The 10,898-nt window shown below is 39.9% G+C and overlaps 1 protein-coding gene across 2 annotated transcripts in view; it reads right to left on the bottom strand.

Annotated features, from left to right (window-relative positions):
• Positions 1-10,898, bottom strand: part of Oca2 (OCA2 melanosomal transmembrane protein) — a 263,060-nt gene that overhangs the window by 138,234 nt on the left and 113,928 nt on the right. The gene's annotated exons all lie outside the window — the stretch shown is intronic.

The raw sequence follows: 10,898 nt of genomic DNA, 5'->3' as shown, positions 1-10,898 counted from the left end.
CTATACTAGGAAAAAGTATCCCTATAATAGGTGAAAGAAAAACCTTTCATGATATAAACCAGCGGTATGATTACATGAGCACCAAGCCAGCCCTACAGAGAATACTGTATGGAATTCTCCACACTCAGGAGATGAGCCAATATGCACATGAAGATTAAAAAATTAATAAAACTAGAACGGACATAAAATCATGCAAAGACCAAGCAATACAGCTACCTGATCTTTGACAAAGGTGCCAAAAACATGCACTGGAGAAAAAACAGCATCTTCAACAAGTGGGCTATAAAAATTGGATAACTATACGTACAAGAATGAAATTAGACCTACTTTTCTCACCCTGCACAAAAGTCAACTCTAAATGGACTAAGAACCTCAATATAATACCTGAAACTCTAAAACAACTAGGATAAAAATCAAGGATAATACTCCATAATATAGGTGTAAGGAAAATTGTCCTGAAAAATACCCCAATAAACAGAAAATTAGATCAACACTCAACTACTGGTACCTCGTGAAACTAAAAAGCTATTATGCAGACAAGCAAACCATCAACAGAGTCAACAGACATCCCACAGAATGGGAGAAAATCTTCACCAGCTATGCCTCTGACAAAGATTTACATAGAATGTACAAAGAACTCAAAACCTAAGCAATAAGAAATCAAACAACCCAATCAAAAACTGAACAGAGAATTATCAAGGAAGAAATACAAATGGCTATTACACATGTAAAGAGATGTTCAACATCTTTAGTCATCAGAGAAATGCAAATCAAAACAACTCTGAGATTTCATCTCACTCCAGTCAGAATGACAGTCATCAAAAAATTGAATAAAGGGATAGAGGGATGGCTTAGCAGTCAAGGCACTTGCCTGCAAAGCCTAAGGATCCAGGTTCAATTCCCCAGGATCCATAAAATCCAGATAGATGCACAAGGTGGCACATGTATCTGGAGTTCATTTGCAGTGACTAGAGTCCCTAGTGCATCCATTCTCTGTCTCTAGCTGCCTCTTGCTCTCTCTTTCTCTCAAATAAACAAATAAATAAAAATAAAATATTATTTTTAAAAATCGAATGAAGCCAGGCGTGGTGGTGCATGCCTTTAATCCCAGCACTCGGGAAGCAGAGGTAGGAGGATTGCCGTGAGTTCGAGGCCACCCTGAGACTCCATAGTGAATTCCATGTCAGCATGGGCTAGAGTGACACCCTACCTCGAAAACCTCGAAAAACCAAAAAAAAAAAAAAAAAAAGAGGAAGAAAGAAAAAGAAAAATCGAATGATAACAAATGCTGGTGATGCTATAGGAAAAGAGGAGCCCTTGCCCACTGCTTGTGGGAGTGCAAACTTATACAACCACTATGCAAATCAGTATGGAGACAACTGAAAAAGATAAAGATATATCTACAATTTGATCCTGCTATAACCGCTCCTGGGCATCACGTTAAAGTGGAGGATAGGTTGGATACAGACTAGGAGGTTACTATTGAGAGACCAAGGAGAAGTAACGCGCTGCATCTGGCTTCTGTGACCTCGCTTAGTGGCTGGACAGTGGTGCTGCCATTATAAATCAGACAGCCATTTTAAGTAAATAAAGAGCCCAGGCCTGGCTCATATGAGGAACTAGCTGACTAATTTGCTATTTTTTCTTCTGTATCAGTGCTTGCTGAGATATAGCCCCCCACCCTCGATTCCTGGGAAACCTCCACCCAAGAATATTCCAGAGATACCTAGCCACGGAGGCCCCAGCCTCTTGCAAAAGATAGGTTCTGTAAACAAGTTACTGACTTAAGATAAGTAGGCTGGAGTTCCCACACGCGCCCTCTCTGAAATTCCCCCACGTGACCTCTTAGAACCAATCATTTTAAAAGTCACAATATGATGTAACCTTGGTGATCTTCTTTTTTCTTTATAAACCCCTTCCCTCTGAGGGTTGGGGTCCTCTCCCTCACTACCGCTGTGCCAGACTGTGTGGACAGAGCCCAGGCCTAGGCTTGCAATAAAGAAACCTGCTGCTTTCACATTCTTTGGTGGTTCTCTGGGTGATTCCTGGGTGACCAGGGGTCTTGGCCCAACAATTATCATTAAAGAGATTGGTGCCACTACGAAGATGCCTCAGGCTTTACAATGGGACCATACTGAAGATGCCTTAAGGAAAAGACTCACCCACCAAGAGCTCCAGGATAAAATGATACAAAGTCATTAGAAAGGAGAATGTCTGGAAACACAAAGCCTCCAGGTCTCCCGGATGGAGAATAGCTGCCCAGTGAAGTGTTTTCCCAGGTTCAATCTTGAAGGCACATAGAAGCTATGGTAGCTGTTGCCCAAGGGGTCCAAGTTACATCTCATCCTGGCAGCATATTATGACATCATGCCCATGGTGCTGGCTTTACAGATATAGAGAATGCAAGAATAAAGGATCATGAAGGCTCGTCCCAATGCTCCAGAAAGCTGCTAAGGCCAGGCAACATGTAGCAAGGTCCGACTTCCTGTACTAAGGTACCAAGAAAACTGTGAGGGAAGCTCTGAAGGTGAATCCTGGTTTGCAATGGCAGCCCTAAGATGCTGGAGTGTTAGAAACATGAGACATGCTGAAGAAAGCTGCAGTCACCAAGTAAAGTTAGCCCAAGAGAGAGATGCCATGTTCTGCAAGAAGTATATCTGTAGGGGCTGGGCTACCCAAATCTATTAGAGACCAGATGTTGCCACCAAGAACCACAAATGCCAATCATGAGCTGCACATTTTGGTGACTGTCCTGCTAGATTTTGGTCTTGCTTTGGTCTAATCTTTCCTTGCTCTGTTTACTTTATGCCATTTTATATTGGAAGTTGGGGAGTTATTTTTGAATTTATAGTTTCTCACAGTTCAGAGATTATCTTGAACCCCAGGGAAGAATTTGAACATGCACCTTTGAACAATTTGGAACTGTTAAGGCTAAGGGGACTCTCAGAGATGAATTAAATGCATGTTTGTATTATGAGATAGCCAAAAGCCTATGAGTACCAGGAGTGGAATATTATGGTTTAAAAGTGATGTGTTGGGCTGGGAATGTAGCTCAGTTGGTAGTGTTTGCATAACACACATGAAGCCCTGGGTTCAAACCCAAGTGCCACCTAAACTGAGTATTATGGCACACACCTATGATCAGAAGCTCAAAGTTATTTTCTACTACATAGTGATTTCAAGGCTAGCCTAGAACACATGCACCTTATCTCTAAAGAAAGTAATGTGTGAAGGTGTTAAGTTGATGGTTAGTCTTCATTGCTAACTTACCTGGATTTAGAATCACCATGGAAAAACACCTCTGTGCATGTCTGTGAGAGAGTTTCCAAAGAGGTTTAATGGAAGGGGAGGCCCACCCTAAATGTAAGTCACAACATCTGGGCTGAGGGCCCAGACTGAATAAACAGAAAGGATGGAGAAAGTGCAATAGCACCAACATTCGTCTTCCTGAGTCAGACGCACTGTGACCAACCTGCCCAAACTCCCCCGCTAAGCCTTCCCTGCCATGATGGACTGCGCCTCTTCAGAGCATGAGCCAAAAGTAAGTCCTTTCTCCCTTCAATTGCTTCTTGTGAGTTATCTAGTCACAGAAGACAAAGTAACTGATACTACCTAAAGAAACCAAAGGTCTGGGCTGGGGAGGTAAACTGAGTGATAGAATATTTGTCTAGCCTGAGAAATGCCCTGGGGTTCAATCCCTAGTGGGGCCAGAAAAAAAGTCATTGCCCTTCATACACACACACACACACACACACACACACACACACACACAGAGGCAGGCAGTAGATTAGGAAGAAAACCATGTGCATGATATCAAGAAAGATTAGGTGTTCAGTAAACATCACATATAGAAAAGTTATATAATGCAATTTTAAAATACCCTTGAAACATACAGAAGTAGATTTGATAAAAAAAAAAAAACAGGCATGCCATCCTTAGTCTGGATGAATCAACATAATATACCTGAGAGTTGTTTTATATCAATAAATTCTGTACAATCAGTCAAAAATATAGGCAAACTATTTTATGGACTTTGAAAAGATTATCCAAGCAATATCTTCAAAAAAGAAAAAATACAAAAGGACATAACTAATCTCTCAGACATTGAAACATACCAAAAAGCCTGAAACAGTACTGTACCAGTACATGAATGATAATAGAACATAGAACAGAACAGAAAGTTCAGAAATTAAGCCAAAGCCTATCTGGAAAATCAATGTATAATGAAAGAAGCATCTAAATTACCAGCATAAAAAAAAATGTTCTTTTAAGCAAGTGGTACAAGGGCAATCAGGTAGCCATTTGGAAAAAGAAACTAAAAAATTGATGCAAGTAAAATTTCTAAGTGAGTCAGAGATTTAACAATAAAAAAAAAGATGCTATTTAAGTAATAAGTGATTTCTACTTTAGAGCTGATGTACATAAAATGGTCCCAAATACAACTGAAAAAACAGATGCATAATTCATAAATTTTATAAATAAAATGTTTCAAATTTGCATGACCAAAAATAAATAGCAAATACCATGCAGTCAAAACACAATTAGAAAATGGAGAAAATAATTGCAGTATATATCATAGCAAGAGAGACTACTCCTAATGAATGAAGAATTTTTAAACTGTGTAACAAAAACTCAACAGAAAATGGAAAATTAGATAGGTGTGACTGAGACAGGAAGATTGCAAGTTTCAGGTCACCTTGAGCTACATAACAAAGCCATCAAAGACTTAAAACAGCAGCTGGGATGACAGCTCAGTCGGTAAAGTGCTTACTTCCCAAGCATGAAGACCTGACTCTGATCTTCAGTACCCATGGGAAAATGCTGGGCATGGTGATGCATACTTGTAATCCCAGTGCTGACTAATTGGCAAGCTCTAGGTCCATGAAATACCATGTCTCGAAAAAAAAAAAGCAAATGGTGTGTATGACTCTGGAGTTGTCCTCTGGTCTCCATATACACGCACACCCATGTGGACATGTACATGTGCCCACAAAAACATGAACAGGAGCACATACACACATAAAAATAAAAAGTGAAAGTTGACAAGAATACACAATTACCCAAACAAGATATAAAAATGGTCCTCAGGCATGGAAAGCTGTTACAATCCATGCATTAAAAGAAATACAGACTGAAATAGTACTGAGATAAGATTTCTCACCACACTGGAAAAGTGAGAAAGTATGCATCGCATATTGTTGGAAAGACTATAGGGGAAATGAATGTTTTTGTGTAAAGCCAGTGATACTATAAACCAATACAATTCCAATGGAAGGAAATTTTATAGTACCTAATAAAATATCTCTTACTTTGAACACCACAATCCATTTCCAAGAAATCATACTGAATATATGTACCTCCAACCAACAACACATGCATCCTCATCACAGCATTTTTTTTTTCTCATTTTAGAAGATCAGAAACAAGCGAAAGCCTTTATATCAGAGAGGCGCCGAATACATTACAGTGCTTTCATGACACAGCTGTGAGAAGAATGGATAAGATTCTTGTGAACTGAGGTAAGGTTGGTTTCTAATACTTTATTAAGACTTTAAAAAGCAAGATGTGAAAAGTTATTTACATCATGCTATTTTTCATGTAAGAAAAGCATTTGAACCAAAAAAATACAAGAAGGTTACACTAGAACAAGGATGATTAAAAAAAAAAAATCATCACTCACTGGGTGTGGTGGTGCACGCTTTTAATCCCAGCACTGACGAGGAAGAGGTAGGAGCATCACCATGAGTTTGAGGCCACGCTGAGACTACATAGTGAATTCCAGGTCAGCCTGGGCTAAAATGAGATCCTTGAAAAAACAAACAAAACAAATCATCATTCAACCAACACCACAGTGGGACCTTGGTAGATATCAATGCAACACAGGTTAATGAATCTACATGTGTCCAAGTACTTTCTTACACTTACATCCCTCCTGTCTTCTGTCTGTGCATCAGAACAGGGTGTGTTTCTGAGCCATTGAGACAAGAAGCTGTTGTGGATTCAAAATATATTCTGGAGAACTCAGGTCTAAAACACAGAAAAGGATAAGGAATGCTCAAAACTGGAAGGGGTCTAAGGCACCAGATAAGGGAGCAAGGAAGTCAGAGTCAGACTGACAAGACCAGGGTGAGTGTGAGTGTAGAGGAAGGGGCCACGGCTGAGTGCTGAGGTCTGTGTTACACAGACGCCTGGCGCCTCGCATGCTCTGGCTAACTGTGAATAGATTACACCAAGGTTTCCATTCAAATTATTAATAAAGAAGTAAAAAGAGAAAGTACTTTTCTATTGTCAGCTGGGAGCTCACCATGGGGCTCAGTACATGGAATGTCAGATCTCACTGGTCTTAAACAACATTACAAGACAGATATCAACAAACCTATGCTAAAGGTGAGGATATTGGGATTTAGGGGGTACTAAGTAAGATACTGAGTGACTTGCCTACATTTCATGACTAGGAAAAATAAAGTTAAGTTCTGAGCATAGGTTTCTCTGGTGGCAAGGCTGTGCTCCTAAACACCATGATGAGGAATCCTGTACACCTGAATGGAGAAGTGAGGCTCTGACCAGGAACAGTGTGTGGGTCACATGTGTGCCCTCTAGAGCCAAAGGTTCACCCTTTGCTCTAATGCTCTCGGAGTGGCAAAGGGCCCACCTCTTACTTGCCCAGCTGTCTCCAGAGGTAGGATCTGCCTGCTCTGAGGTGTTGCCGAAGTGGCTGAGGTATCAACTGGTCACAGACAGAAGGAAGCTGAGTCTGTCTGGTGAGGATAAGTGGGGGTACAGGAATGTGGTGTTGGTGATGAAGTAACAGTTCTAAAAACATCTGCACCTTAAGATGGCTAGTGTGTTTGTCCTGTTCCAAAAGGGATGGCCAAAGTCCCCTGCCCCATGGACATCCCTTGTGGTTGAGGTAGGTCAGAACCAGTGCTAGGCTCTGCTTCCACTATGCTGTGGAAAGCAAACATCAGAGCTGGCTTACTCACAGTGACATTTAATGAACAAGAGCTCTTGACCCTCAACTCCCACATTTTGTGTACGAGCCTGAGGAATCAATCATTGAACTTTCTTGAAAACCACAATCCATGCAATGTTTTAAGAAGACTACAGCAATAATGAACTCAGTTCTCTGTTAATATTTTAATTAAAGATATGATCCCATGAAAGTGAAAGGAATTATAAATGGATTAAAATGTTGTAATGAGGATTGAGTCACACATAGAAGCTAGAAACTGAGGTAAGTAAGGATGCCTCTCTGTAATGGTCAGAAAACACTCATATTTGCCTCTGGGCCCAAAGTGCCTTATTTGGTTAATAACAGAAACTTTCCTTGCCCAGATTTGTTGACATTAATTTCAGCTACAGCTGAAATCACTGTTAGTTTTCTTTTTCTAGAAGAAAATATATTATATCCCTATTATTGCCAGAAATTTCTAAAAAAAATCAATATAACTGAATTTTATAAAATTATATATTGACTTGCTAAGATGAATATAATTAATACTTCACACAATTGGATATTAAGGAAACAGCTAGACAAATTGTCCCAATTTGATGCTTACATGCATCAAGTATCTGATTCTTAGCACTTCCACAGTAATGAATGCAATGAGAAGATTCTGAAATAATGAATATAATAAGAAATTGAGACATAATAGCCTTCCCCAGTGTCAAGGAAACTAAATCAGTGTGCCCAGTTTGGCTCACTAATTGCTAGGTTGGTACAGATAAAAGATAAAAACAATAAGAGGCAATTGAGGGGATTAACTGAATTATAAAGAGCACTCAGAAAAAACAGAGGATTAAGAAGTCTAAAATAATCCACAAATAAATGAAATATTCAAGAAAACAAATATTGCATAGTTCTTCTTAAGGTGCGATTACCACTTTCATACCTTCCATCACATGAGAAGGTGGCAGGCATTGTGTAGCAAGGAGAAACAAGCCTGGCCACGATAGATGTCATCTGCTCATGGACGTATCAGACACCTACGTGGCATTGCTCTAGGCATTACAATTAAAGAAATATGAAAGTAAGGTGAAAATCAAGAAAATTTCCCTAGATAATGTACATAATACCCCCACACACACATGGAGAAAAGTCTTAGAAATATCACTGCACTTGTTTTAATATTCCAGATCAATTTTAGCAATCAGAGTAGTTGATTTTGCTCTTCCTTGGACCACTTTCTTATGTTAGAGTAAAATGAATAAATTTTTAAATCTCCCTCAAGGAAAACCTAGCTGTTAAAGTAATTTCTAATGCTTTAGAACAATTACCAGCTTCAGAAATCACAGATCTTTGACCTTAGAAGAAAAGAAAATGAACAAAGAATGAAGGAATGTAGGGATCTTGGCTTGGGAGTGGCGACTGGGTCCCCTTGCCTGCAGTTAATGCAGGAGGAACCTGCGGCTGCGGCTGCGGCTGGGACTACTGCTTGGGGGGGTTGGGGGACTGGCGGGCCACTCAAGAGCGTGGCAATCAGTGGATTCCCTTTTTTGCTCCTCCGTGCCCTTCCACTGGAGGTCTACTAGAGTCTGATCACCCCTAGAAGACCCAATGAACCCTCAATGTCTTGCCTTTCCTTCCCCAGGAGGTGTGGTGCAGGCCATCTTGACCAGAAGTCTGTATGTAAGATCTTTATTAGTGTGTTATTGATCTAGAGTCAGACATGTATACATCCCTCTTCACCCTCTCTTCTCTTCCCCGCACCCGCTCATTCTCTCTCTCTTTATAGGCATAGATTCTCATTTCTTCCCAACCCATGCAAAATGAAAGGAGGAAAAGAAGGCTTGCCAAGAAAGACATAATAAAAGAAAAGTAAAAACATATTTGCCATGAATTCAAAAGATGAAGCACCTAGAAATAACCAAAGAGGCAAGTGGCCTCTATAATGCCACATGTCTTCTCACACATGAGGAATCTACATTTAATTTTCTATATATAAGGGGTCATGGACATAGATAACAGACCACGAAAGGAAAGAGAGATCTCAAAGGAGTCACAGAAAGTGGGGAAAGTGACATGAAAGCCAAAGGGAGGACTACTTGAGCAATGGGAGGAAAAGAGACCAGCAAGAGTGGGATGGAGAAATGGCAGAGGGCAGGGAAGAGGCATAAACGGCATATGATGCATATGTAATGAAACTATCATAACTAAAACTGTTACTGTGTATGCTAGCTTTAAAAATAAGAAAATTTAAAGCCAAACATTTGAGGAACCCATGAATCAAAAAGGAAATTACATGGAACCTTGGTGTCTCAGTGTTAGATTACAGACCAGCCAGCTGCTGTGAGGAGCCTCACACACTGGGTACAATGCACCTCTGCAGTCTTTCTCCTTTTTCAACTCTCTCAAGAGCCAAGTTCCACCTTGCCCTGCCTCCCCACCCCCCATCCTAGGACTCCAAACAAAGAGCTGTCCCATCCCATTATTCTTCCAGAGGTCCTTACCTAGAATGCCCTGGGAACTTTTCAAAGGCCTGCATCTGCCAAAACATACATGGGACTAGGGACACAACACCTCCCCCACCTCACTCTCACAGGGACGTTAAGATAACAGACTCGGACCCTGGACAGACTGATGCTTTCCTTCAGACCCCTTGGCTTTGCAATAAACCCCTTACCTGAAGGGGTTTCCCACTCTCTGTCTCTTTCAAACCCCGTTTCTCTGTAAAATCCAATAGGAGATATTTTTGGCTTAATGAAATTGGGCATCCAGCTCATGTTAAACATGAAGGATCTAAAGAAGCAATGTCTGGATAGAATCTGTTAGTAGATCTGTGTTTAAAGAAGACATGTTTGTAAACAAAGTTTCAAGGTTAAAATATAATGGATGGGCTGGAGAGATGGCTTAGCGGTTAAGCGCTTGCCTGTGAAGCCTAAGGACCCCAGTTCGAGGCTTGGTTCCCCAGGTCCCACATTAGCCAGATGCACAAGGGGGCGCACGCGTCTGGAGTTCGTTTGCAGAGGCTGGAAGCCCTGGTGTGCCCATTCTCTCTCTCTCTCTCTATCTGTCTTTCTCTCTGTGTCTGTCACTCTCAAATAAATAAATAAATAAATAAAATTTTAAAAAAGTAAATAAATAAAATAAAATATGATGGATAATTTTAACAATCCTAAGTGAAATAATACATATTATTAACTTTTCTATGATGTAGTCTTTCCCATGATAACACAGTAGAATTATCTTAAATGTGACATAAAATAAAATAGTTTATCAAGGCAATCTTGCTGCTAGTCATTTTGAGCAAATTCTATTTATGTGTATGTGTGTACATTTGTGAGTGCACTTGCAGGTGCACATGCATGTGTATGGGGATGTGTGCACATGTGTGTGGAGGCCAGAGGACAGTCTTAAATACTGTTCTTCAGGTGTTATTCACTAGTTTTTTAAAGATGTAGTTTCCAGATTACCTGGAATTTGCCAAGAAGGCTAGAATATCTGGCCAGCGAACCCCAACTATGGGCCTGTGTCTGCCTCTCTAGTGATGGTATTACAAGTGAATGCCACCACTCCCAGCTTTTTTTTTTTTTTTTTTTTTTTTTTTTTTTTGTTACATGTGTTCTAGGAATCAAACCCAGATCCTCATGTTTGTGAAGCAAGCACATTACCGACTGTACTATCTCCAAGGACTGCCATTTCTATTTTTTATTGGCATAAAATAATTGTACACATTTACTTTATGCACAGGGAGATAATTTCATACATGTTTGCAATGCATAATGTTAAAATCAATTTCATCAACATTCCATTTAAACATTTCAAACTCTTAAACATTTAACATTTAAACACTTCAAACTCTCCTTTTAAACAAATGAAATGAAAGAAAAATTTATAAGCTACAAGGATAATTCAAGAAAAAAAGGAAAAATAGCAACCAAATAAAAAAATTTTATGA

The sequence above is a fragment of the Jaculus jaculus genome, chromosome 3 (assembly GCF_020740685.1).
Source record: "Jaculus jaculus isolate mJacJac1 chromosome 3, mJacJac1.mat.Y.cur, whole genome shotgun sequence".
Taxonomy (NCBI): Eukaryota; Metazoa; Chordata; class Mammalia; order Rodentia; family Dipodidae; genus Jaculus; species Jaculus jaculus.
The sequence above is the reverse complement of the archived record's forward strand: the minus strand, read 5'-3'. Positions and strand labels throughout refer to the sequence as shown.